Source organism: Rhipicephalus microplus, chromosome 10 (assembly GCF_043290135.1).
Source record: "Rhipicephalus microplus isolate Deutch F79 chromosome 10, USDA_Rmic, whole genome shotgun sequence".
In the NCBI taxonomy this organism is placed as follows: Eukaryota; Metazoa; Arthropoda; class Arachnida; order Ixodida; family Ixodidae; genus Rhipicephalus; species Rhipicephalus microplus.
The window spans coordinates 46302022-46326718 of NC_134709.1; the positions used below are offsets into that span (position 1 = coordinate 46302022).

The 24697-nt window shown below is 48.1% G+C and overlaps 1 protein-coding gene across 6 annotated transcripts in view; it reads right to left on the bottom strand.

Annotated features, from left to right (window-relative positions):
* LOC119181726 (membralin) overlaps positions 1 to 24697 on the bottom strand; it is a 225328-nt gene that overhangs the window by 121011 nt on the left and 79620 nt on the right. For 4 of the 6 annotated variants that reach the window (XM_075875605.1, XM_075875601.1, XM_075875604.1 and 1 more), the window contains one exon: positions 4660 to 4688. The exons of the other annotated variants lie outside the window; for them this stretch is intronic. The gene's annotated coding sequence lies outside the window, so the exon portion shown is untranslated. The remainder of the gene's footprint in view (positions 1 to 4659; positions 4689 to 24697) is intronic. 6 annotated transcript variants of the gene reach the window in all.

Consider the following 24697-nt stretch of genomic DNA (forward strand, 5'->3'; position numbering starts at 1 on the left):
CGGATGGCGTAACTTCGTAAGAAAAAAGAAATGATACAGAAATGAGTGTTTCTATCGTCACGGCAGCCCTAATAATTGGGGTTGCTAGAGCTACGCATGGACAATCAACAATAGTGAACTCGCGTGACATAAACACCACCGTTGTGCTCACTTCATTATTTAATTCATTCGTTCATTTCCTCGTAGGTCTCTTTGCTGATACAATACATTTGAAATTTGTTGCCGCATTCCTCCATGAATAACTCGCGCCCACTATGCGAGACTGGCCACGGAATCGGATTAGTTAATATAATTAGTCAAACGCAAACTGTATCCACTAAAGAAAAGTTTCGCACGTCACAAAAAGAATTGGTTGTCGTGTTCCACACTCTTTTTCGCGCCCTGATATCATTCTTGATTACTTATTGATACAAACTTTAATCGGCACTTTGCACGATGTCTATACGTAGCAAATTAGCCTTCCGGGAGAGAAGGATTATAAACAAACGCGCCACGGTGGTCTAGCGGATATAAGGTATACTCGGCTGCTGACCCGCAGGTCGCGGGATCGAATCCCTGGCACGGCGGCCGCATTTTCGATGGAAGCGAAAACGCTTGAGGTAAGTGTGCTTAGATTAAGGATAATCATATGGTGGTTTTGCGACGTTAAGCCCCAATAATTATTATATCATTAAAGACTACAAGGAAAGTTATAATCGATAACAACTATGTGCGTAAGAGTTATGAGATGTGCACTTACGAATGAGCTCGTCTGCATCTGTTCATTTCGTGTATGCCACGTTTGCCCTTTGTTAACAGTTACACCATATGACATAAGTAGTACAATGCATGGACAAAAATACTCAACGAAGTGGACTGGACAAGCGCCTTCCATCATAGCCTAATTAGTAGAGCATCGGGCGCGTAATTGGCTGGCTCCATGGGTTCGCATCTCTCCGACGGAAAGAGCGTTCCTATAAGGCATGTGGGCGCCGCCATATTTCCTGCGTTAAGTTGACGTTTTCTCTTGTTTTCGTCTTTGTGCGATGTGTAAAAAAGAAAGATGGTATGCATCAACCCAACAGATTTCATGCGTCTACCGTAACACTGCCTGTTTAGTTGTGAAAGATTCAAACCACAAAGGCTAACAGCCCGACATGGTGCACTGAAGCCCATTCGTAAAATACTTTATATAGTCGATAACTTTACTTAACTCTGAAGCGAAGGCTACGGAGCTAAATCGGGCGCATTCGACCGCCAGCGAGTGTAGTCCCGCAAAAGCGCCCGTATTTTCAGCCTGAACATAAAGAGTTTATCCTTCATTTTCTACGTAGAGCCACCTGGGACAGGATGCAGCCAGCACTAGTAAGATATTCACACTTCCTTCCATTTATTCGTTGTGACTTCGCGATTCTCAACGTGCAAGAAAGGCCCGCATTTTCACGTGTATGCCTCGAACACTATAAGCGGCGTCTGTGTCTACATGAAACGCTGATGGTGCACCTACGTCACTTTCCGTAGCGTTACAGACGTGCGCAAAATCAGACTGTATATACTTCGCGCAGGGTGACATGTGCAGAATCTCAACCTCTGTAGCTTTCCCTTCAGTGCCAAAAAAAGAAATGAAGAAGAGAGAGATGTTAATGAAAGAGGAAGAGATAAAAAAGGATGCTATTTTCTGCCTCCCGTCGCGGGAGCACGGCTCGGCGCCTTTAGGGATGGGGGGAAGGAGAAGTAAAGATGATAGGAAGAAGAGCAGAGTTGTCGCCCTGCAGTATAGCCCCGTTTCAGGGCCTTGTCACACTCACCGGCCCTTCGGTCGCATTGATTGAGTGATTCTAAACAGGAGAGACGAAGACACCTAACCTTCGTCTGCTTCTTGGGAGCATGCAGCGCTGCCACGAACAGGCACAGGCGCCCAAAACAGATCCCCCTCACCAGACCCTGGGAGGTAGGAAGTGCCGGGACAGACGTACAGATGATGATGGGTTGATGAATTACGCGAGAGTCTGGGACAAAGCGCCTCCGGGCGCCGCATCTCCTTCCTATCCGACAACGGCACGTGCACTGGAGGAGGCCGGCTTCGCCCTGGCCGCGGTGTAAGATCGCCCTGGCCAATTTCACTCGCGAAAGAGTGCTGTATACGTAATGCTATAGTAAGCGTCGGTACCACTCCGCTCCACGGGCGCTCACCGCGATACCCAGAATTCACATTGGGCAGTATCACAACTATCGGCGATTTTTTTTTCTCTCGATCTGGCAAGGTAGAACAGCTAGCCATAGCATTAGCCTTCTTAGATCCGGCCGAAACGGAAGTCTGCACAGACTCAAGGTCGACAGCCAGAGCGTTCTCCTCTGGGGGGTCGTCTGTAGAGAAGCCGCCAAGACACTGGAAAGAAGGGTACTCAATCATCACACCATCACCCGTTTCCCGGCCCAGGGTCAGAAGTAGGATGGCTTGTCAACGCCAACGAACTGGCTCGTGCCCGAACGCGAGGTCTCGCTTGCCGCGCCGGGCTCTCGGAGGTCGGATCGGGCGAGGCTCGCGACGGGTCTGGTGCAACAGTTGCGGAGAGAGAAGCCCAACCCTTACGGCTTATAGAGACATACTCGCCAATTTTAACGAAGTCACGAATAAGCATTACCATGCAATGCTTCTGCTTATGAAAATATATGCATTCTATAACCTCTACTCCCATAATGCTGGAAACTTACGGGGCAGAGGGGTGAGTGCGTAAATAAATAAATAAATAAATAAATAAATAAATAAATAAATAAATAAATAAATAAATAAATAAATAAATAAACGGGCGGCCACATCCTAACGTCACTCAAAAACGAATTTTTGGGTGTTTCATGTCCCTCAATTCAGTTCTCATAACGTGCAACCATGGCTCTTTTGGTACATCCCGGATGGCTCGCACGACTGCTGCGTCAAATTTGCCTTATTCCACGCAACTGCCGAGACGGGGCGCGCGCACACACACACACACACACACACACACACACACACACACACACACACACACACACACACACACACACACACACACACACACACGCGCGCGCGCGCGCGCGCGCGCGCACGAGACGAGACGAGAGTATCACTTCGTTCCCAATAATTGGCACACACTCTCCGAGTCTGGGGGATCGGGGAGTGAGGTGACCTCGCCGGAAGGTTGGACCTCAAAGAGGTCGCGCACGGCGCATGCAGGGCCCTTATCTTAGCACCGAACTGATTGGCCAACTGATTGCGCCGACACGATACGGGTATGACGACGGTGGAAGGGGGAAGGGTTCGTTATAGCGGTCTGTTCAGCTTGGAAATTCAATACCAACATGTTATTGCCCGAAAGTACGTTACGATATGATATAGGAGTTTAAGAGGCAGGTTTTGAAGCTTTATACACCTTGCAAACTCCATTCAATAGGGGCAAAAAGAGGACACTATTGCTGCGATAAGAGAAGGCTTGATTGATTGATTTGTAGGGTTTAACGTCCCAAAACCACCATTTGATTATGAGAGACGCCGTAGTGGAGGGCTCCGGAAATTTTGACCACCTGGGGTTCTTTAACGTGCTCCCAAATCTGAGCACACGGGCCTACAACATTTCCGCCTCCATCGGAAATGCAGCCGCCGCAGCCGGGAATCGAACCCGCGACCTGCGGGTCAGCAGCCGAGTACCTTAGCCACTAGACCACCGCGGCGGGGCAAGAGAAGGCTTGAGGTAACCATATTGTGTGTATATATGTTTGGAATATTGGTGAGAAAAATATAAAGAAAGACCTTGACATAATAGGAACCATTCAAGGCGTATACAAGTTCATCGTATTAACCAAGGCTTGTATCAAGAAATAAATAAATAAATAAATAAACAGACAGCATGTTGGAGTGTGATAAGTGGTACAGCACATGATTGTAAAAATTATGCTAGGATGTTCAGTGGTCATCCCTAATTTTAAAGTGTACGTCAACAACTATAAACATCATACTTATCATGATCAACGCTGTTATACAGCTACACACGAGAAATATAAATTATATACCGAACATGCGTAACAGGCTGAAACACATCGTCCTCAGAAACAAAAGATGAAAGGAAGGAATTGTATGAAACCGAGAGCCAATAAAAAACAGTGAAGGAACATGGTAAAATTAAATAGATTAACGCAAGCAGTGGAGCTTCACGAGAAAAAAAAAACGGGAACAACCGGCCGCTGCCGGGGTACAAACCCACGCTGAAGCATAATCACTAATCGGAGAAGTTGGTGGATGTTCATCGTAGAATAATTGACAACGCAGCGGGTAAGATGCGGACATGAAAGAAAAAAAAAAGGCACAGCACTGAACTCATAACTAAATCTCGTTTTCAAAGATAAATTTAGTTTCGAATTCAGCCCTGCGTATTTTATCTTGTTTATGTCCGCATGTAACCCACGGCGCTGTCATTTCTTCTACGACGAAGCCACGTCTTCGCATAACGCATGCGGCGCACTGCGGCGCAATTTCTGTACTAAGAATTTCTGTACTACAAATTTCTGCACTACGAATTTCTGCACTACGAATTTCTGTACTACAAATTTCTGTACTACAAATTTCTGTACTACAAATTTCTGTACTACAAATTTCTGTACTACGAATCAAACCGCTCGTGCGATACGGAGAGCAATTCGACTCACCCAAGATCGCCGTACTGGGGCTTGACTCTCTGTAAGTGAAAGGAGTTCCGAATAAATGCCAACATAACACTTCCACAAATTGATGAAATCAACGTTACCATTTCAATTTTTCCCCTTTAAATTTATCCTCCATCAAAAAGGAGGAAAGCCCAAAACAAAAAGCGACGATTCGCATTTGACAGAGACTCGGGTCCCTTTTACAAGGCGTACACTACACAGAGATATAATACACACATGTACAGCGGAGGTCATAAGTTCCCAGGCCACCATCCCATGTATTCCTATGAAATCGAAGACAGACAACCTTTTAACCCCCCCCCCCCCCGTACCTACAGTGTATCTAATATCACAGACAGTGCAGCAAATTGACATCTAAAAATTCCATAAAGCTGCTATATTCGATACAAACTGAAGACAAAAATTAAATACAAATTATTCAATTCATATTATTACCCAGTACAATTCATATTATTACCCAGTGTTTCACCTGTCAGATTACCCAGATGATCATGAGGCACTCCGTAGAGCAGGGCTACGTCAATTTCGACCATTCTTTAACGTGCACTGACATAGCACAGCTACACGGGCCTCTATAGCGTTTCACGGCCGTCTAAAGATGGTCGCCGCGAAGGGGATCGAACCCGCCACTTTCGGGCTCAGCAGCCGAACCCCGCGTTAACGACTGCAACAACCTTGCCGGACTGAAATAAACGTTCGTAACACAGATCGCAAGGTAACGCACTGAGGTTTATCTTTGGTCCCTGTCGATTTTCCGTTCGCATTATCGCGAATGTCAAGCCGTCAGCAAGCTTATCGCGAACGCTCCGACACGTGACCTGGACTACTTTGCGACTGATGCCAGCCGCAAGGCAATTCACTTTGTTGCCGGGATAATACCACGGTACGCTTGGAAAGTATCGATTGAAACGCGGGGTTTACCGCCACAAAACCACCATACGATAATGAGAGACGCCGTAGTGGAGGGCTCCGAATTTTTTTTTTTTAACGTGCACCCGAATCTGAGCACGCGGGCCTACAGCGTTTTCACCTCCATCAAAAAATGCAGCCGCCGCCGACGGGATATGCTTGGAAAGTATGTCGACATGTATGGCTAACAACCCGCACACAGAGCAGAAAACTACGCGGCGCTAGCATCAATCAAACTGCTTCAAGACACGCTGTGGAGGAGCGTTCGTGCTAACCTCGCTGGAGACTGTAAATAACATTCGTGGTGAAACTATAGCTGGGCATACAGAATCACAAGGTCAAACTAATTTCGCCCTGCGCACAAAGGGAGTAATAAAAAAAATACATCCTCTCTCGCTAAAGAAAACCATAATCGAGATGCGAAGCAGCGGGTAGGCTAGCAGACGCTGCCCGCGTCGGCGTTGAGAGGTGAGAGAGGGGAGCGTAAAGAAGAGAGGGGGAGAGGACGCGCATGCGCAGTACGGGTGGTCACGCCGCACGCCGGATTGAGCTCGACCATAAGATGCTTCGCATCCAATAAAACCGGCGTACAACAACGACAACAAGCGCACGGTGTCGTCCCACCAACGAAAATACGCGAGACAATCCAAGCCCCTAATCCACGGGTCAATATGTCGTTCCCTCCAAGGCTGGGCCGTTGGAGCGCGTCACGTAATACTCACATATAGAGAGTCGAGAACGTTCGGTAAGCAACACCGAGCGCGGTAGGCAATTAGTGACGTACGAGTCCGCGCTATAGTGCGCGGCGCTAATTACCGGGCACGAGAAATAGATCGCGCCCTTCGGCGAGGTGGCGACAGGAAACGGGATTCTAAGCTGGCGTACCAACCATTCGCGGCATGCATGATAGTCGTGGATGGTGAAAGATATTATGTTATGGGTGCTATACAAGCGTGTAATAGCGACGGGTCCATAGCACGCTGGACATTGGCGATAACACAGCCTCGGCATTCGATTCACAACTAAGAAGTCTTTTCAACTACGCCGTATACACGCGCTATAGCTTCACGCCACAACATCTTGATTTCACCTCATTCCAGATGTGTGGCTTCTCTGACATCTGTTTCACACTTATTTAGTTCTTTTTTTTTCAGTAAGGTTTGTCTATAATGTTATTTTTCATTTTCATAATAGCGGTATCTCACGTTTATTCTTTTTTCATCTGAATTCTTTGCTTTCAGTACACGTTACGAAAATGGGAAGCCAACTGGCGGCCCTTGACCAGGCCCGGCAAGCCGCTGTAGCCAGGGGCTATGGAAGAGAGGCACCACCAACCATAACCATACAATAAACTAGCCTCCATATGCATAAATGTTTTTTCTCTCTTCTCTAATCTGAGTGATTATTGATTGATATTGATTAAGTGATCAAAGTGAGTGAGTGAGTGAGTGAGTGGGTGAGTGAGCGATCGAGCGTTTACACACCTCTACGCGATCTATGTATCAGGAACGCCAAATCGCGGTGGTCTAACAAGGTAGTACGCCTGTAGTACGTAACAAAAATAGCCCATAATCTTGTGTTGCGGCCCTGCCGGAAACACCCGTTATTGCAGTCGGAAATCGCCCTCTTGGAGCCGTGCTTATCGGTATATAAACACACGCCATTCGGAACCAGCTGTGATTTTGCTGTTTGGGAACGTGAACACCCATAAATTATTATTAAAGTTCAGCTGAAAGACAACGCTTTTGCCACCCATTCTCAACTTTGCACGTGCCTTTCAAGCTCTTAAGTCTAACATGTCGTTTTTTTAGGGGCGAAGCTCTTTATGGCGTGGCTTGGGCATCCCTCGTAGTACGTAACCACAAGTGGCACATACCCGAAATAGGTATAACATCTGACCTCCAAGGTGGTGCCGGTGAGAGATTTCTTCTGTGCGTTGTTTAACAATAAAAAATAGTGCTCAATGTACATGCCAATGGCTGCTAATGGGGAATGAGAGACAGGAGCATTCGGCTTTTAGTCAACGCGCACGCTGCGATCCCCATTAGCAGCCATTGGCATGTACATTAAGCACTATCAGACGAGAAAGGGTTGCTACATTATACTCGCTGGGTGTAACCTCCTTAGTTTTAGAAAGGTTTAGCGAGCGTTGAGCCGCAGGGCCATGAATACAATGAACTAGTATATACTATGAATGAATTTGAGGGGGTTAAAGGGGGGAAGCAGATACGAAGCGCAAGCTGTAAGAAATTAAAAGCTGAATCCTCCTGTCTCTCATTTCACATTAGCAGCCACTGGCATGTACATTGAGCACTATCGGACAAAAAAGGGTTGCTACATTATACTCGCTGGGTGTAACCTCCTTAGTATTAGAAAGGTTTAGCGAGCGTTGAGCCGCAGTGCCATGAATACAGTGAACTAGTATATACCATGAACTCAAGGTGGTTGAAGGTGGGAAGTAGACCCGAAGCGCAAGCCGTAAGAAAGTGTGCGTGTACCACCTCTCGCTTAGTCCTTGGAATGTCCACTGAATGGCGGTGCTTCTATATGGGTAATATATGATAAAAAGATGCGAGATGGTGGGACTTGGAGTGTTGAATAGATGGACGAACGGTCACACAGACAGATACATGGATGGACGCATGAACGGACGCAGGGGCGGATGCAGGGACGGGTGCACGAACAGACGCATGGACGGTCACACAGACGGACGCATGGACGGACGAATGCTTCGCCCCACTCTCCATCATTCACTCCGTGGATATGCTGCCATTTTTTTTCTTATTCAGGCAGAATATATTGACAATCAAGGTGGCTTTGTCAACCATGCATAGTGATTGCAGTCGCGGCGGCCAACGAACGCACGCCTTCCTTCTGAGCGAGCTTGTGAACCCAGCGTGGACGTGCACTGTTTCGAACACACATGCGTTATACTCGACGCATCTCGAGATGTAGCGAGGAAGAAAATGACCGGGCACTGAGCAGGGCACATTGAGTACCGACTCTTAAAAAAACAAAACAAAAAGAAAACGAGCAAACACGGGCATAGCGTTTCAGACATACGACACGCCCAGCGATATGAGAGCTATATAAAGGGCATCGAACGTAGACGCTCGACGCTGAAGCATGAGCGACATAAAAGCTGCAGTAACAACTTCGCAGCACGTATATCCATTTCGTGGTCGCAGCAAAAGTTGCAGTGCAGATCAGATAGAAAAAAGCATGCGGAAGAGAAGACGGCATGTGGACAATGGTGAATAAACACGCGGCGCCATAGAAGAAAACCTCCACGCTGTGTCAGCATGCAGGTAGTATATACGCGACGCGCCGTTTTTCAATTCACGGCGCCAAAAAGGCTTATACGCATCCGTGCGCGCGCGCGGACCGCCGTTGACAAAAGAGCGCGCGTCTCGTCTCCGACTGCTGTAAAGAAACGGACCCGACCCTCATTCTTCGTTGGCGCTTTCTTTTCGTACACTATACTCTCTCCTTTCAAGCCGCGAATGGCCATCTCACCTTTCTTTGATGGCAGTATATACCGACCCCCGCAGACACGCGAGAAAAAAGAATCGCGTCGCGGGACACACGCAAGTATACGCGCGCGCGACCTGTCTCGCTCGAGCACTTCCGCGCTATTAAGACGCCTATATACGAGGCAAGAGATATGTCCTCTCGGACACGGAGTTTCCCAAAGTTGACTATAAGGGGTTCTGGCGCTGCGATCACCCAGCCACCATGAAAATGATGGGTGGTAGTACATGGATTTGCCTGTATTGCCCGCGAGGGCCTCCACTATAGAGGGACCAGCGCTGCGATCGTTTTGACGTCACAGATAGGATGCGTAGTTGTGAAATACCGACAGCTTTGCTTTCGCGGCACCACTTGCATCGTCCCCCATGGCTGCTCCGGTTCTCGGTCACGTTTTTACGACGCAATTCAGACACGAGTGCGCCACCAGGGGCACAGGTTCGTATAGTTTGCTTGCCCGTATTATCAGGTCTTACCGCATCTTTAAGCACTGAGCTTCGAAACAAAGGGAAGCACGCACGGTGTCAACAGCAAAGGCGCAGGAAATGCGGAGTTCTTGAAGACAAAGTCAACCCGGCGTTCTTAGAGTGACGTCATCACGTAGGTGGCGCCACGGTGTGTCCTCGAGGCCAATGGGCTTGGGGGTCTCGAATCGCACTTTGTTGATTGCAGCTTTTTTTTGGTTTCGTTTCAAATGAAAGAAAGCGCCGTTGTGAACTTCGTGAGCCGATTTGAATTGGTGAGCCAAAAAAAAAAAAAAGCTAAACGTGGTGAAGTGCAACTGCTGTACGTTCGCTGCTTCGCGGCAAAGCAGCTCCAAGCCACGCGATGCCAAACGGAGCCCGAAGTATACTAAGATTAGACAAATGTGTATACTACCCATCATTCCCACGCTCGCTGAAGCGCCGTGCGTTGCAGCTCTCATTGACACTAGTGCCAGTGTTCCCTCTAGTGTACTTATAGGAAAATCTATGCTCCCGGTCACCCCATCTTTCTGAACTCTCAAACAATTTTCCCGCACAACCCCATGTGTTGCGAAGAAACAAACACAAGCGAAACAAAAGCAAGCGTCCAGTCTGCTTAGAAAACCGCTGAAACGCTGCGCTCAAAAAATCAATCGAATAATTGCTACTGAAACAAACAGGACATACAGTAGCCGAATGAACAGGCGTAAAGATAGAAAGCTTGACGTAATGCGACTATCCCTCAACACCGCTTTCCCACTTGCTCACAAATCAAGATCAGTTGATGTATAACACAGAAAAAATACGCAATTTATCAAAAAAGCGCATACCGACTATTGAGGCGACTGTGTGTAAAATTCGGGTAAATTCGAAATTATGTATGTAACAACAAGCTGACGACATGCACAATGAGAGTTCTGTGACTTATGTCCAGGTAATATACCACAGGTGACACACATACGTTTCTATAAACCAAAACCGCATGCCACGAGATAGGTATGTCCAGAAATGGCATTCGATTGCAAAACTCAAAGGTCCTATAGGCACACACATGTAAAACATGAACTATTGTACGCCTGTTTAGATACGAGCTGTTCTGAATTGCATGCACTCGGCGCATACTGTAAGCTCTGCGTTATGTCAGCACGTTAAATCAGAAAATCCCCATTTATTTTATTATTATTTTTACTCACAGCCAGCGCATTACCCAGCGATATAAAAGAAGCACGGGTGTAAACACGCCGACGTGTGTGCGTGCTTCTGCGAGCAAGCGCGATTAATGTACACGTACTACGCATACGGGTACGCACTGCGAAAACAAAAGATGCAGCGCCGAGCGGACAAGGGTGAAGCGAGACACACAATGTCTCACTTCGTTCCCCTCCGCTAAGCAATGCACCTTTCGTTTTTTCAAGTCACGAACAAACTTTCTCGGCGACAACACGTAACGTACACCGCTAAACACATGCAAGCGCAGCGGCGTATATACACGCTCACAGCTCCTTCAAGCGCGCGTCGACGCGAAACGAGTCGCAGCGCCAAGGACTCGGCACGCACGCATATTGAAACGCTCGCCATGCGCGAGAAAGACGCGGCGGCGCATGTGGGCGGCACACGCGTCGCGACGCGTCAGCCACGCTCCAGATGCGTAAAAAGCCGAAAAGACAGAGCCCCCCGCGGCGGACACGCACACAACCCCAAAATCGTATTCAAAAAGCCCGCCGCGTTGCATGTCGCGCCCTCATCGTGCGATAAAGCGCGCTTCGTTATTGCGTGCTTATATATGAGGCCTCCTCTCCGAGACCACAGAGCTGGCCGCGAAAGTCACCTTCGCGTAGTGGTCTAGTTGCCGCCCTTTTTTTTTTTTAACCACTCATTATATACTTGTACAACGTGCGCTACTTACACGAGTCACGTAACACGGAAATCGCGCCTCTGAGCGGCGCGCGGCTCCATGGCTATGGAGAAGGCTGTTGACACGCAAAACGCAGAGAAACGACTGCTCCACCCCCACCGAGTGCGTACGTAAAACACAGAAAAACGACAGCTGAGCCAGTTAGCCATTAATTAGTCAACGTTAGCCATCATTCAAGCAGTGTTAACGGCGCTGGTGAATGCGAGCATATACGCTACTTGAATTGAAGCACACGTACCGACAGCAAGCAAAAATAAAGTAAGAACGCAAAAGAAAGAAAGAAAGAAAGAAAGAAAGAAAGAAAGAAAGAAAGAAAGAAAGAAAGAAAGAAAGAAAGAAAGAAAGGAAATGGGGAGCACTACACCACGAGGAGGCCAGCGGGGCCGCGACTACGCTGCGAGCAAAGAGCCGAGCCAGCGCGAGTTGACCGCGCCACCCAAATCCACTTTCGCCGGGCCGCGAGCTCTGGCAGGTCGGCGGCACCGCCAGAGACGGGGACGCGCGCGATCTCGCCTGGCTTCACACACGAACGACGACGCGAGGCGAAAGGGGTTTAGAGAACGACGACGCCCGGCAGGCACGCGGAGCGGCCGTGCGCCGATTTATGTGCACCCGCTCGGGCGAGCAGGCAAGGAGACGGGTCGAGCGCGAGGGGCGGCGCATTACCGAACTATGCTGACGGTGAGAGTGGTTGCGCAACAGCCGCGCGCCAGCATACGAGTACCGGTTCGTGCCGCTAACGACGGCATTTCAATGGCGGCCACACAGAGGAGAAAGCAGAGGTCGCGATTGTGCAGAAGCCTAGCAGGAAAAATAAAGTGCAAACAAATAGAATAGTGACGCAAAAGCTTTCACCTAGACCAAGCAGAAGAAAAAAAAAATATTAGGCACACGGTATAAATTCACTAGCGTCAATCGTCATCTTCACGATTGGGGTGCGTATAAAAGTGAAAGCAATGTAGGGCCTCGTAGACGAAGAAAGTGGCGCTTAACAGCGTAAACGACCGGAGGGGTTAGAAAAGACGATAGAATCCCTCCTGTCGTCGTTCGCGCTGTTTAACACTTTCTTCGTCTACCATGCAGCACCGATCAGCCCAATCAAGCACTTGGTCAATGTAGGGCAACATCAGCAACAAATTAAAATTAAGTTCAGCGAAATAGGCGCAAATACGAATCTAGCACGACATCTGGCGGCGTTGGGCTTCAAGACGTCAGGAATAGGCAAGCTTGAAACACAAAAACGGAAATCGACCGTGTATTAGACAGACGGAATCGGAATGCAAGCACAGTGTACAGCAGATTGCGATAGCTGCATTCAACTGCCGCGGTGAGTGCAAGGGTTGGTGAAAGAACTCACACGAGAAAGCCACTGCATACTCTATAGGCGAGTCGGTAGAAACTCTTACGCATATGTAACCGAATCAAGACAAGATGGAACGATGCCAATCAGAAGACAACGCGAGTCGTTCATTAGTCACTTCCTGCTCTCCATTAAAAGGGTGGCTTGGCAGATGGACGCATAGAATTTCCAACAAATACACTAAAAGGGAACTCTGGCGCTAGTGTCTATTTGAAGCGCAACGCATGTCGCTTGAACGAGCATGGGAACTATGGATAATACACAATTTGTTTAATCTTCCAACTCTCTTCGTTTGGTTTCACGTGGCTTGGTTGGAGCTGATTTCTCACGAAATGACTATCAGCAAACGTTCAGAAGTTGCATTTCACCACCTTAACTTTTCAGGCTCAGCCAATTCAAATAGGGTCACGAAGTTTACGGCGGTCCGTTCTTTTATTCGAAACAAACCGAACCAGGACACAGCAAGACGCAAAGCTACAAGCGCGTTCGAGGACCGCGCAAGCACAAAGAATACTATAGGCAAGCTTGTGTAACCATCATTCCCATGGTCGCTGAACGATTGCAGCACCAGAGTCCCCTCTATAATTAATTTTAGTTAACTATATGGCTCTATAGGCGGGTTTATCATTATTAAAGAGTGGGGACGCATAGTTATTCCAAACAGCGCGTAAACTGTACTGCAAGTGAGGCCCCACAACGCTAACTTCCAAGAAAGATTTATAGCGTGAACTCGAGATAAGGATATATAGACAGAAAACGAAAAGAGAATTAGGCACGTGATAAACACGAAAGAAAAAAAGCCTTCAAAAGCTTTAAGAGCACCTACACGGGCTAATTGGTGCTGGGTCTTGGGTAATCGCACTATTTGTTATCGTACAGGAACGGATTGAGTCTATGGTGTACTCAGTCGGTCCTTGTACGATAAAAAGCGCGATTACCCAAGAAGCTTCAAAAGCCTGAAACCCCTAGTGATCACCCCCCCCCCCTTTTTATGTTTATCATGTGTCCTCTCTTGTCTCTGTCTATATGACACGGTCACGCACTAAACCGCTGTTAGAAGCAGGCGCATGTGTTGTGCAGTCTCGTCTGTGCCCCGTTTCTGCACTGTTCGGAATAACAACATCCCTCCATTACGTTTGCTTTCTTTTTAGTCTTAATTATTTTTCGGAGATATCAAAGCGCGGACAAACAGCCACCCCGTTTTGAAGGACGTTGTCATAAACATCACGACGAGACGGTACGACAACCGCGTAAAAAAAAAATGCATGGAGAAATTCATTACGGGCGCACAGAACGGATCGGCTCAAACGAATTCCACTCCAGAAGTATGGCCGGTGGGACAGCTGAAGTTGCGTCCAGAAGAGCCAATGATTAAGCACGGAGAGCAAACGACCCTGGTGCGAAGAATGCGAACAATGGTGAGGCGGGAAGGATTGAGAACTGAGTTAGCTGGAATGCGATGGCGTATTGAAAGGGGGTTATAAGACCGAGAGGACGCGCTCTTACTGGACAGCGAAAAACTAGTTTCTGAGAAGCAGTGCGGAGCGTAATGATGTGTAACGGGGAAATGAAGTGATAAAATATCTGCATGCGAAATAAAGAGAGAGAGAGAGAGAGAGCGATAGAGAGAGATAGAGAGGGTGGAGACAGGGAGGTCGAAGAGCGAAAACGCCCGGTTGGTTGTCCGGCAAACTACGGATGATGAAAAGAGGTATCACTTAGGAGATGAGCTTGTGAAAACACCGCAAATGGTGAATGAAAGCGCAAATAAAGTGCACAATACATTGAAATAGTTTTTGGTGAGTGGACTGTCGATGAGAATTACGCCGGAGATGCCGTTCTCGACGCCCGTTTTTCACAGGAACACAAAAATAAGCTTGCACTTGACGAATTTCGCTATTAACGACTGACTTTCGGTGAAAGAAAAAAAAAGAGCTTTTAAATGCAAAAAAAAATGAAAATGAATCTGAAGATCGCTAAGCTTCGAAATTCGCAATGGCTGGCGAGCAGATAAATGAAATAAAAAATACACTGACTATGAACTGCTATAGAAAGAAGAACATCAGAACACATGAAAATATTGATAATGGTATGTAGGATTTAACGTCCCAAAACCACCATATGATTATGAGAGACGCCGTAGTAGAGGGCTCCGGGAATTTCGACCACCTGGGGTTCTTTAACGTGCACCCAAATCTGAGCCCACGGGCCAACAACATTTCCGCCTCCATCGGAAACGCAGCAACCGCAGCCGGGATTTGATCACGGGACCTGCGAATCAGTAGCCGATTACAAATTCCCTATGTCGCGTTCGCGAATCAGTGGGATTACCATCCAATAAGGATATCACTCGAAATCACATCATAATCTTCCAATCAATCCCCCCCCCCCCTCCAAAAAAAAAAAGGATTTCTTTAGCCGAGGAGTCGTTTTAGACGAATGCATAACGAACCCTCAGAGTTCTTGCTGCTGTTCTTGCGAACGCAGTGACTGATTTATGTGGTTTAACAAGCCAAAATCACTATATCATTGATTCGCGCCAGAGTGCAATCATCTCAACCACCCTGCGATGTTCCAAAACGCGCAGTTAAGTCCGCGTACACGATATGAAACATTACGCATTTCGCTCCCGCGAAATGGGCCGTCACGACCGGGAGTCGAACCCGCGCCCATGAGCTTCGGCGAAACACCTTAACCTCATGCATGCACGCGCGCATGGAAAACCGGCTTGGTGAGTTACTGCTGAAAAACCGAGCGCGAACAACGACATTCTAAACGAGCGGCACGTGTCCGACCTTCTTTGCCGAGCTGCAACGCAGTTAATTAAACCGGGGCACTGCCAGAGTAACGTAAAAAAAAAAAACGATTAAAGAAAAAAAAACGGAGCCACGAGTGAAGCACTGCAAAAGCATTGCTCTACCCCCCCCCCCCCCCCCCCATCCCACACCTCTGCCTCTTCCGGCGTGAACAAACAAGCAGAGAGGTCTTTGCCGCACGCGAGATGGAGAGGAGGTGTGACGCAATCGGAGCGCTGGCGAAGGAGGGAAGAAGATTTAAAGAAAAAAAGGTGGGGGGTATTACGGCTGACAAGAGAGGACCGGGCCGGTCACCCGAATCAGCGATATGAATATCGCCGCCGCGGAGAGGTGCTTCCGCACGCACGCTAGCGTGCTTACTCGCCACTGAACAGCTTGCGAATCGCAGCACACCTATACAGTACCGTGCAGTGCAGCGTATAGAGGGTGTCCCACGTAACTGTAGCCAGAGTTTAAAAATGTGCCGGAACACGTAATTACGACGCGACCGAATGCATGTTGTTGCTCACCGTTGCCTGGAAATGGTCGGGCTATTTTTTTGTGTACTCAAATATTGTTTAATTAGACCTGTTTAATTAGCTAACTTTTGAAAGAACGAAGATGGATAAAAAAATTTCAACGAGAGAGCTGTAGATCAAATTGCTAAACGTCAAAATAGATAGTTTTCTACTTTATATCTGTTAGAAATTAGTGCTTTTTTCTGCCAATTACAAATGCCAGTGAAAAACAAAACAAAAAAAGTGCCGCCATATCCACGAAGTGAATGAGGATGAGTGGGCGAAGCTCCGGAGGTAAACCTGGTAAACCATGAATCCTCTGTACATTTTGCCCACTCGATTTTATTACATCGCTCCCCCTAGCGTACGTCGCCGCACTAAATCGAACGATTGCCTTCAACCAATGACACGCGCCATATGTGACATCATTCCTATTTTATAAGATCTCGCGTCTTTCATCAACTACAAGTACCGCTTTCTAGTTTATAACATCTTGCATCTTTTCATCATCAGCTACAAGTACTACCATCTAGTAAACACTACAAGAACTAAACGAGAGGTGGCTACATACAGGAGACGGTACCGCCATCTAGTGAACACTGCAAGAACTAAACTAGGGGTGGCTACATACAGGGGACGGTACCGCCATCTAGTGAACACTGCAAGAACTAAACTAGAGGTGGCTACATACAGGGGACGCACAGCCCACGCCCTAAGGAGCTTCGCCCCTAAAAAAAAACATACCACGTGACAAACCTGCTCGCGCGTCAGTGCGCACAATAATTCTAGTGCTCCCTAACAACGTTCCGCGTACGGACGACACGCTTCTCTCGCACCGGTTCATGACAGCGATAAGCAGTCACAGCGGTTATCGTTTTTGTGGCCGATAGGAAAACGTGTTCATCGTAAAGCAACCACCATCATTGCGGCCCTGCCGAGACAGCACAATGAGGCAAATACTATGGTCGTTCGTACGCGGAACGCTATAGAGAGCACTAGAATCATCGTGTGCACTGGCGCACGAGCGGGTTTGTCACATGGTACTTTTTTGTATTTCGCGGGCATTCGTAATTCGCAGGAAAAACACTAATACTTAAAAGATATAAAGTACGAAAATCTGGACGTTTCGCAAACCGATCTACAACTTTCTCATTGAAAATTTTTATTGACCTTCATTCCTTAAAGAGTTAGTTAATTGAACAGGTCTAATTAAACAACATTTGAGAACAGATAAAATAGTCTAACTCCAGGCAACCGGTGAGCAACATGCATTTGGTAGCGTCGTAATTACGTGTTTCAGCATATTTTTAAAACTCGGGCGAAAGTTACCGTGGGACACCCTGTATATACCGTGTACGAGAGTTGGCGAGCACGAAATAGAGAAGGAAACGCAAGAAAGATACGGACACCAAATTTTACACCAAAGCTGTTGCACCGAACTCGGGCGCTCGCGAATAACTAGCAAACCAAGAGTGAGAATAAAACAACTACATGGAACGTATTATAAGCGCATTTTCGGCGCCGCGCTGCTACAGCCGCGACGTGTGGCATAATACTGCAGTGCAGTGCGACATTGTCATTTCCTTGATATGATCTCACACACATTCATGCCAAGGAATTTATAGGAGATGTTTCTTTTTTTTTAGAAGCAACTGTGACTCACATTTCCATTAGAATTGTTTCCACTAACATGCCCTATACTTTCCTAGGCATGATTGTCTGTTACATCTCATGCAGAGAAAACGAGCCCTTAAACTTACTTCCTACTGCCATTCCACTCAAGCGCCGAAGGTCGCGGAATCGAATACCGGCCGTGGCGGACGCATTTAAATGGGGGCGAAATGCCGGAGGTCCACGAATAAGATTTGCGTGCACGTTAAGGAACAAATTCACGGAGCCGTTCGACAACTCGTGACCGTATACGACACGTTCATACCACGATCTTGAAACGTGAAACTCAAATTATTACCGCATTAAGTGCATCCCACTCAGCTGTGCTTAGGATGGTTTCGCACCGATTTGTTGCTATCCGCCTCTCGTTCTTTCGACTACACTTCCCGGATGCAGCGCTCGTTAAGTTCGCTACAAAATTCAAGTCACAATAGAAAACTAAAGAGACGGAGGCGTTGATGCTATAGCGGTCGAACTCGTGCGCATGCGCACACTACCAAGCCGAGACAGGTGGCGGGCGAAACGCACGCCGCTCGATTTGAAACGCTCGAACTTCGCGCAGCACAGATGCCTCCACACGAAGGAAGCGTAAGAGCAGCGGGAAGTGGATACGATTAAAAGTCCGCTATGGGGAAGCGTGTATATAACGCGTGCTTCACCGGTCCGAACGACACGCGCCCGCCCCCCCCCCCCCCTCGTCCCCCCCGTGCATGACCACCCACCAGCGTCTCCTTCCTGGTCCGGGCAGAGATCACCTCCAGTGTGTGTACAGACCGTTTCGCTGTTCACAAACAGCTGCTGGATGGCGTCCGTTTCGTGCACCAGCGTAGCCTAAAAGCATTGGTGGAGAACGAATACTCTACCGAGTAGCCCGCTTAATTTCAACATTTTTTTTTTCTTTCGCTTTTGTCTGGCCAAATAATTCAGATACATTTTCTCCTAAGCTACGCACAACATTATAAGTGTTAGTCGCTAACTGTAAGTGCCTACCTTTTACCAGAAATCAGAAAAACAAATTTTCCTTACTCTCTGCTTCAGCGTTAGAGGGTGATAATTGAAGTAAGCGGGAGTTCCTTGGGAAGCAACACGTGCTGTTGCTATTGCTATGTTGACACCGACCGAAAAGGCGAGCGCTGCCCATGCCATGCCTCGACGCCCACGCCTTTGGAATTTTACGTATAGACCTATACGCCATATTTGTAAACAGGGGTGGGTACAGGCGCCGTCGACATACTGAAGCGCCTGTAGAGCACCGTAGCGGCGCGCTTCTGCGATTCGTTGCTTCAGACCCATTCAATTTCTATTCAATGACTACCACCCTTTTTTTTTCTCTATTCATCACCTTTTCAACAGACATCGTAAGAGTAAGCGTAAATTTGAAAGATAAACCCAAGTTTAGAGAGACAGAGAAAGAGATTCTTTGACAGTCAAGGCATTTATGTGGATATAAGCGATTAATATTCATAAAGAACAGCGACAACATTTCACGGCGCATCACGGAGGAAACATACCGGCGGCGCTAATATCAAATTACAGTGAAGGAGACAGTAAGGAAAGATGTTTTCTGTGACGCAAGGTGCTTAATTTTCATTGCGATGATTTTTTTTTTTTGCGGGGGTAGGCGTGTGCTCTTGAGACAAACATAAACATACAGGGCAGCTCCAGCAACCAAGATTAGCTAATATTTCACAAAATAGGAATAAAACAGGTATAGTTGACAAAACATGCCTGTCAATTTCAACCAGCTCTACGCCACTGATAACTTAACGCAGGTGCACCGACTGAACGATGTCGAGTGCATTTAGGGGAAGAGGCACAGAAAGAGAAGGGGAATACAGGAAGGGTAAGGATGTAAACTAGACTGCGTCGAGTTTGCAGCATACTTTACACTTGTGGAGGGAAATGAGGGGTGTAAGAAACAGAAAACGTCAGGAAAAAATTTAGGGTGAACGCGATCATGTGCATTTATTGATTGATTGATTGATTGATTGATTGATTGGTTGATATGCGGGGTCTAACGTCCAAAAACAACCACATGATCATGAGAGACGCCGTAGTGGAGGGCTCCGGAAATTTCTACCACCTGAGGTCTTTTAACGCGCACCCGAATCTGAGCACACAGCCCTACACATTTCCACCTCCACCGAAAATGCAGCCGCCGCGAACGGGATTCAATCCCGCGACCTGCGGACGAGCAGCCGAGTATACCTTAGCCACTAGACTACCACGGCGGGGCAAGGCGATGCGTATTGAAGAGAAAATAAAACTTACGAAACTATTATTGACTGGTCTAAATCATCATTACGCGTTTTATAATGGGTATTTCTCGCGTGAGGTACAGACGAAATTTTGAAGTTAAATCTTTCTTTGAATACTAATGAGATGAGTTCTACCACGACGGCGAAGCATTGAATACGATAGCCACAAATTGAAGTATTATACTAAGGCTGGCATGTGACCTTTTTTTTTTTTTTGGATCTGATACCGCGCAACTCTACAAAATGTCCGTGTAAGAGAATCAGGAGGCAAGCCGTCGTTAGGGACACCCGATTAACTGTAACAACCTGGTGTTCTACGACGCGCAGGTGAATGTAAGTACGCTGGTGTTCCAGCTTGTTAGCAGAGATCGAGACACGTCTACACCGTGGCCTATAATCGAACCCGCGCCTTGTGGCTTATTAGCGTTGCTGCACTTTACCCGCCGTATGATGCACGGAACATCGCAGCACCGCTGACGGCACGGGCCCTCGGCTGCGCCTGCACGCGATCTCGCAGTCCGACCACGCGACCTCCTTTACCCATTCATTCCATCTCGGTCCACACGGCCTGGCTTGTCCCGCCGCCGCGGGCCGCGAGATAAGATCGAGGGGACCGATAAGCGCGCGGCGACTCGGGGAAGCTCGCGCAACACGAGAGAGCGCAGAAGAGAGATATTACGTATTCGCCGAGTCGGAACCGCGGCGGAGCAACGGATCGGAAGCGCGAAAGAAAGCGTGCAGTGCGTTAACGCATGCATGCACCGCGAGCTATACTGACAAGCCCGAACCGCTCGCTGCAGTAACAAAGCACTCGTCGAAGGCGCAAAAGTGCGCGGCATGCCGACTTCTATAGTAGGCGCGTGTTCCCGATAACGAATCACAGTGCACGCAAGCGCACACATGAAATGCACAACATCCCCGGCAGATGACGGAAGAGCTGCGGGGAAATAAAGATCGCGCCATTCCGAAAGCTGCACGACGCAAGCACCGTCATTCTCTGATCGATGGATACGTGTGGTTTAACGTCCCGAAAACTACCATATGATTATGAGAGACGCCGTAGTGGAGGGTGTTCAAAAACCGCCTGGGTTTTTTTTAACGTGCACCCAAATCTGAGCACACGAGGCTACAGCATTTTCACGTCCATCGAAAATGCAGCCGCCGTAAAGCCGGGATTCGATCCCGCGGTCGTGATTCTCTGCAACTTAGGCGTCTGTGATGTACACACAGGGCCAGGCAAGTGTACGCGCGCACGCACGCACGCACAAGCCGTCAAATATGCTGCCACCTATAACTGATTGGTATGGATCTGCATTGCCCTACAAACTGCGTTAGAAATAACGAAGAAACATGTACAGGGAGCTTCTGCGTATGTGAATCCGAGGTTACAGACGAGTACCGCAGAGCATATACAACTGTAGTTTGTGCCCACACGACAAAAAAAAAAAAAAAAAACTAGAAACCACGCTCTATAGCTCAACATAATACAAGCTTATACCACGAATAATTTTGACAGTCGTTCATAAATTATGGCGCGACAAAAAAAAAAATAGATGGACAGCAAAATAGCAACACGGGAAAAAATACAGTGCGGCCCCTTGTGTTTTCAACTGCAATATCGCATCGAACGCATAGCTATGAAGACTGACTCGTATCTATCACCATGCAAACATGGTCGGTTATCTTTTAATTGCGAACACGCTGACGGTGATCACGTGCTTTCTGATGCGAGAAAACCAGCGAAAACTAAAGATAATGACGAAGAAGGGAAATTGAATCCAACATGGTCGCCTCAAGTAGTAGTAGTAGTAGTAGTAGTAGTAGTAGTAGTAGTAGTAGTTTAATCATCATCATCATCAGCAGCAGTGTTATTGCTGTTACAACTACCATGACTGAGTTCGCCATCCATGTAGTTCTCCATCATTATCTGGTCAGGGCATATTTTAGGCCACATCAAATCACACCAGTAATACTCGCATCTATTTATTTTCGTTTGCACGCAATTTTAACACTCTTGGCGTTTCGATCTTTCTATTATTCTTTCTTTTTTCTGGTTGACTCAGACAAATAAAGTCCCGATAAAAGTTTCGAAATTCGCTACTGAACAAATCTGCACTGAAGAAAAGCCACCGGCCCAACCCAGAAGGGACACATAAAATAAAAGGGGGACGTCTGATTGATTGATATGTAGGGTTTAACGTCCCAAAACCACTCTATGATTATGAGAGACGCCGTAGTGGAGGGCTCCGGAAATTTCGACCACCTGGGGTTCTTTAACGTGCACCCAAATCTGAGCACACGGGCCTACAACATTTCCACCTCCATCGGAAATGCAACCGCCGCAGCCGGGATTCGAACCCGCGCCCTGCGGGTCAGCAGCCGAGTACCTTAGCCACTAGACCACCGCGGCGGGGCAAAAGGGGGGGGGGGGGGGGACGTCTCGACTCGCAGGAAGTGTGAACCCGGCGGCGACCGCGAGCGACACCAGAAAGGCCGGGGGAGACCGTCCTGCAGGCGCCACGCGGCCCCAAGAAAACAAAAGCGCGCGGCGCGGTTCCAAGGCGAGGCGAGGAAGCAGCGTAAGCAGAATAGGAGGCCACGGAAACGATTTCAGCCGGCAGCGAGTATCACCTCGCTCGCGCTTGTAGGAGCCGCCGACCGCCTTAATATCGAGAAACGGTGACGGCTGTTGCGACTACCGACACATCCTAAGCATTATTTATGAGCCTAATCTGAATTCACGTTTATACTCGGCTCTGTTCACGCGTATTCCAAGGCAGTATCGTTCATAAAGCGATTAAATATTTACTTATCAGAGGCGTGAATTACAAAGGGGGTGCTCTGATCTCCTTTCAGACCAGCTAGGTTCACGATAAATATTACTTACGCCGTCATTGCTTTCAAGAAAGAGAAAAAAACAAGCCCCCTACTGATCTTCAGCCACTCAGTTTTTTGCCCAACATCGAGCCGCATTGTCCGGACTGCGGAGAGGCGTATTGCTCATTACCTCATATGCTCTGGCAATGTCCTGCGTTACGTGACGCAGAGTTCAACAAAGAAGAGGACTGGGAGGAAGCCCTTAACAGCGGCGACCTTTTGGTTCAACTTCGGGCTGTCCAGAGGGCCTGCGAGAGGGCGGAGGGCCACGGTCTTCCGGTCCCTACGTGGGAGCGGCCCACGACTGCTACGGATTCCCCCTAAACGGGGCCGTTACAACGCAGTTCCTCTGGACCTGAATAAAATTCTTTGTCTGTCTGTCTGTCTGTCTGTCTGTCTGTCTGTCTGTCTGTCTGTCTGTCTGTCATAACGCGTATTCGTAGGCACTCGATCAAAAGGTGCCAAGAAGTGACCGATTATACGTGAGATACGGTGGTCAAAATATGCACACGCATAAGACGAGAAATGTGAGACAAACTAAAGCAGGTCTCGTCAATGAACAATCGACATCACGCTCCGTGAAACAGCCGATTTCAAACGTCGAGAAAGCGGCGGAAAAAAAACATGCAAATGAAGCGATTCGCTGACAGTGGCCGGGCCGTGGATCGGGTCAGTGGTGGTTAACGAGGCGGAGAGAAAAATTAAACGAGGTACTCGTCCGTTGTTGTCACTCTCACGATCGTCGTGCTGACTGGCAAAAGGCGCACACGGTGACCACATGAGTACTAAAAGTCGAAGCACGTGCGAGACGTTTTTTTTTTTTGGTGAAACTCCTCGACTGCTGATTCAACGGTCGCGGGATCGAATCCCGACAGCAGCGGTCACGTTTCTACGAAGGTAAAACGCTACATATAGTCACGTACTTAGATATAGGAGCACGTTAGCGAACACCATGATGTTCCCAATTTGCGGAACCACCCACTACGAGATCCCTCACTATGATACGCGGTTTCGAAACGTATAAGCCCGTTAACTATAGTTATCCTTAAGGTTTAGACGCACAACGTCCAGTTCGCTAACAGACGACCCGTGGCCAAGCGAGTTCCATTAAGACAGCCTTCCCAATCAGATTCAGGCAGCCCGGATGAGGTTTCAACTCAAGTCGCAATACGCATCACGGAAAGCAAACTTTCCCGCTATGCTTCGGTGGCCGCAGGCGATGCGCTCGCTAGACTGTAGGGTGAGGAAGGCGTCCACCATCCATGCATGTACAGTTACGAAAACTCGTGTCCCGCGAAATTTCCTTCAGGGCTGTTCGGCATGGCGAGGCGATCATTTCGAGGGTGAGGGCGATCCTCTTCTCACTTACAAATACATTCGTCGTCATTATACAACAGTCGCACTAACAGCGCGGCCCCGCCTTCTGTCTCGCGACACTCCTCGATACAGTAGCCTCGCGCCAGCTCCAGAGCAACACTTTCCCAAACCCTGAATCTTTTAAGTTAGGCAGTTTCATCTGCACTTCTATGCAGACCCCTGGCCCAGCTACGGAAACCTACCTGCAATCTTCCACGTCACGACTGAACGCACTGCAACCATATTCCCTCCCTGGCCAGTATTCAACGAGTGTCTGTGGGACGATGCTCTCCGCAACGGACCTCCCGAAGTGCTCGGGTACCATAATACAGCGCGCCCGACTCGTCGCTTGAGTAATCCTGGGGACAC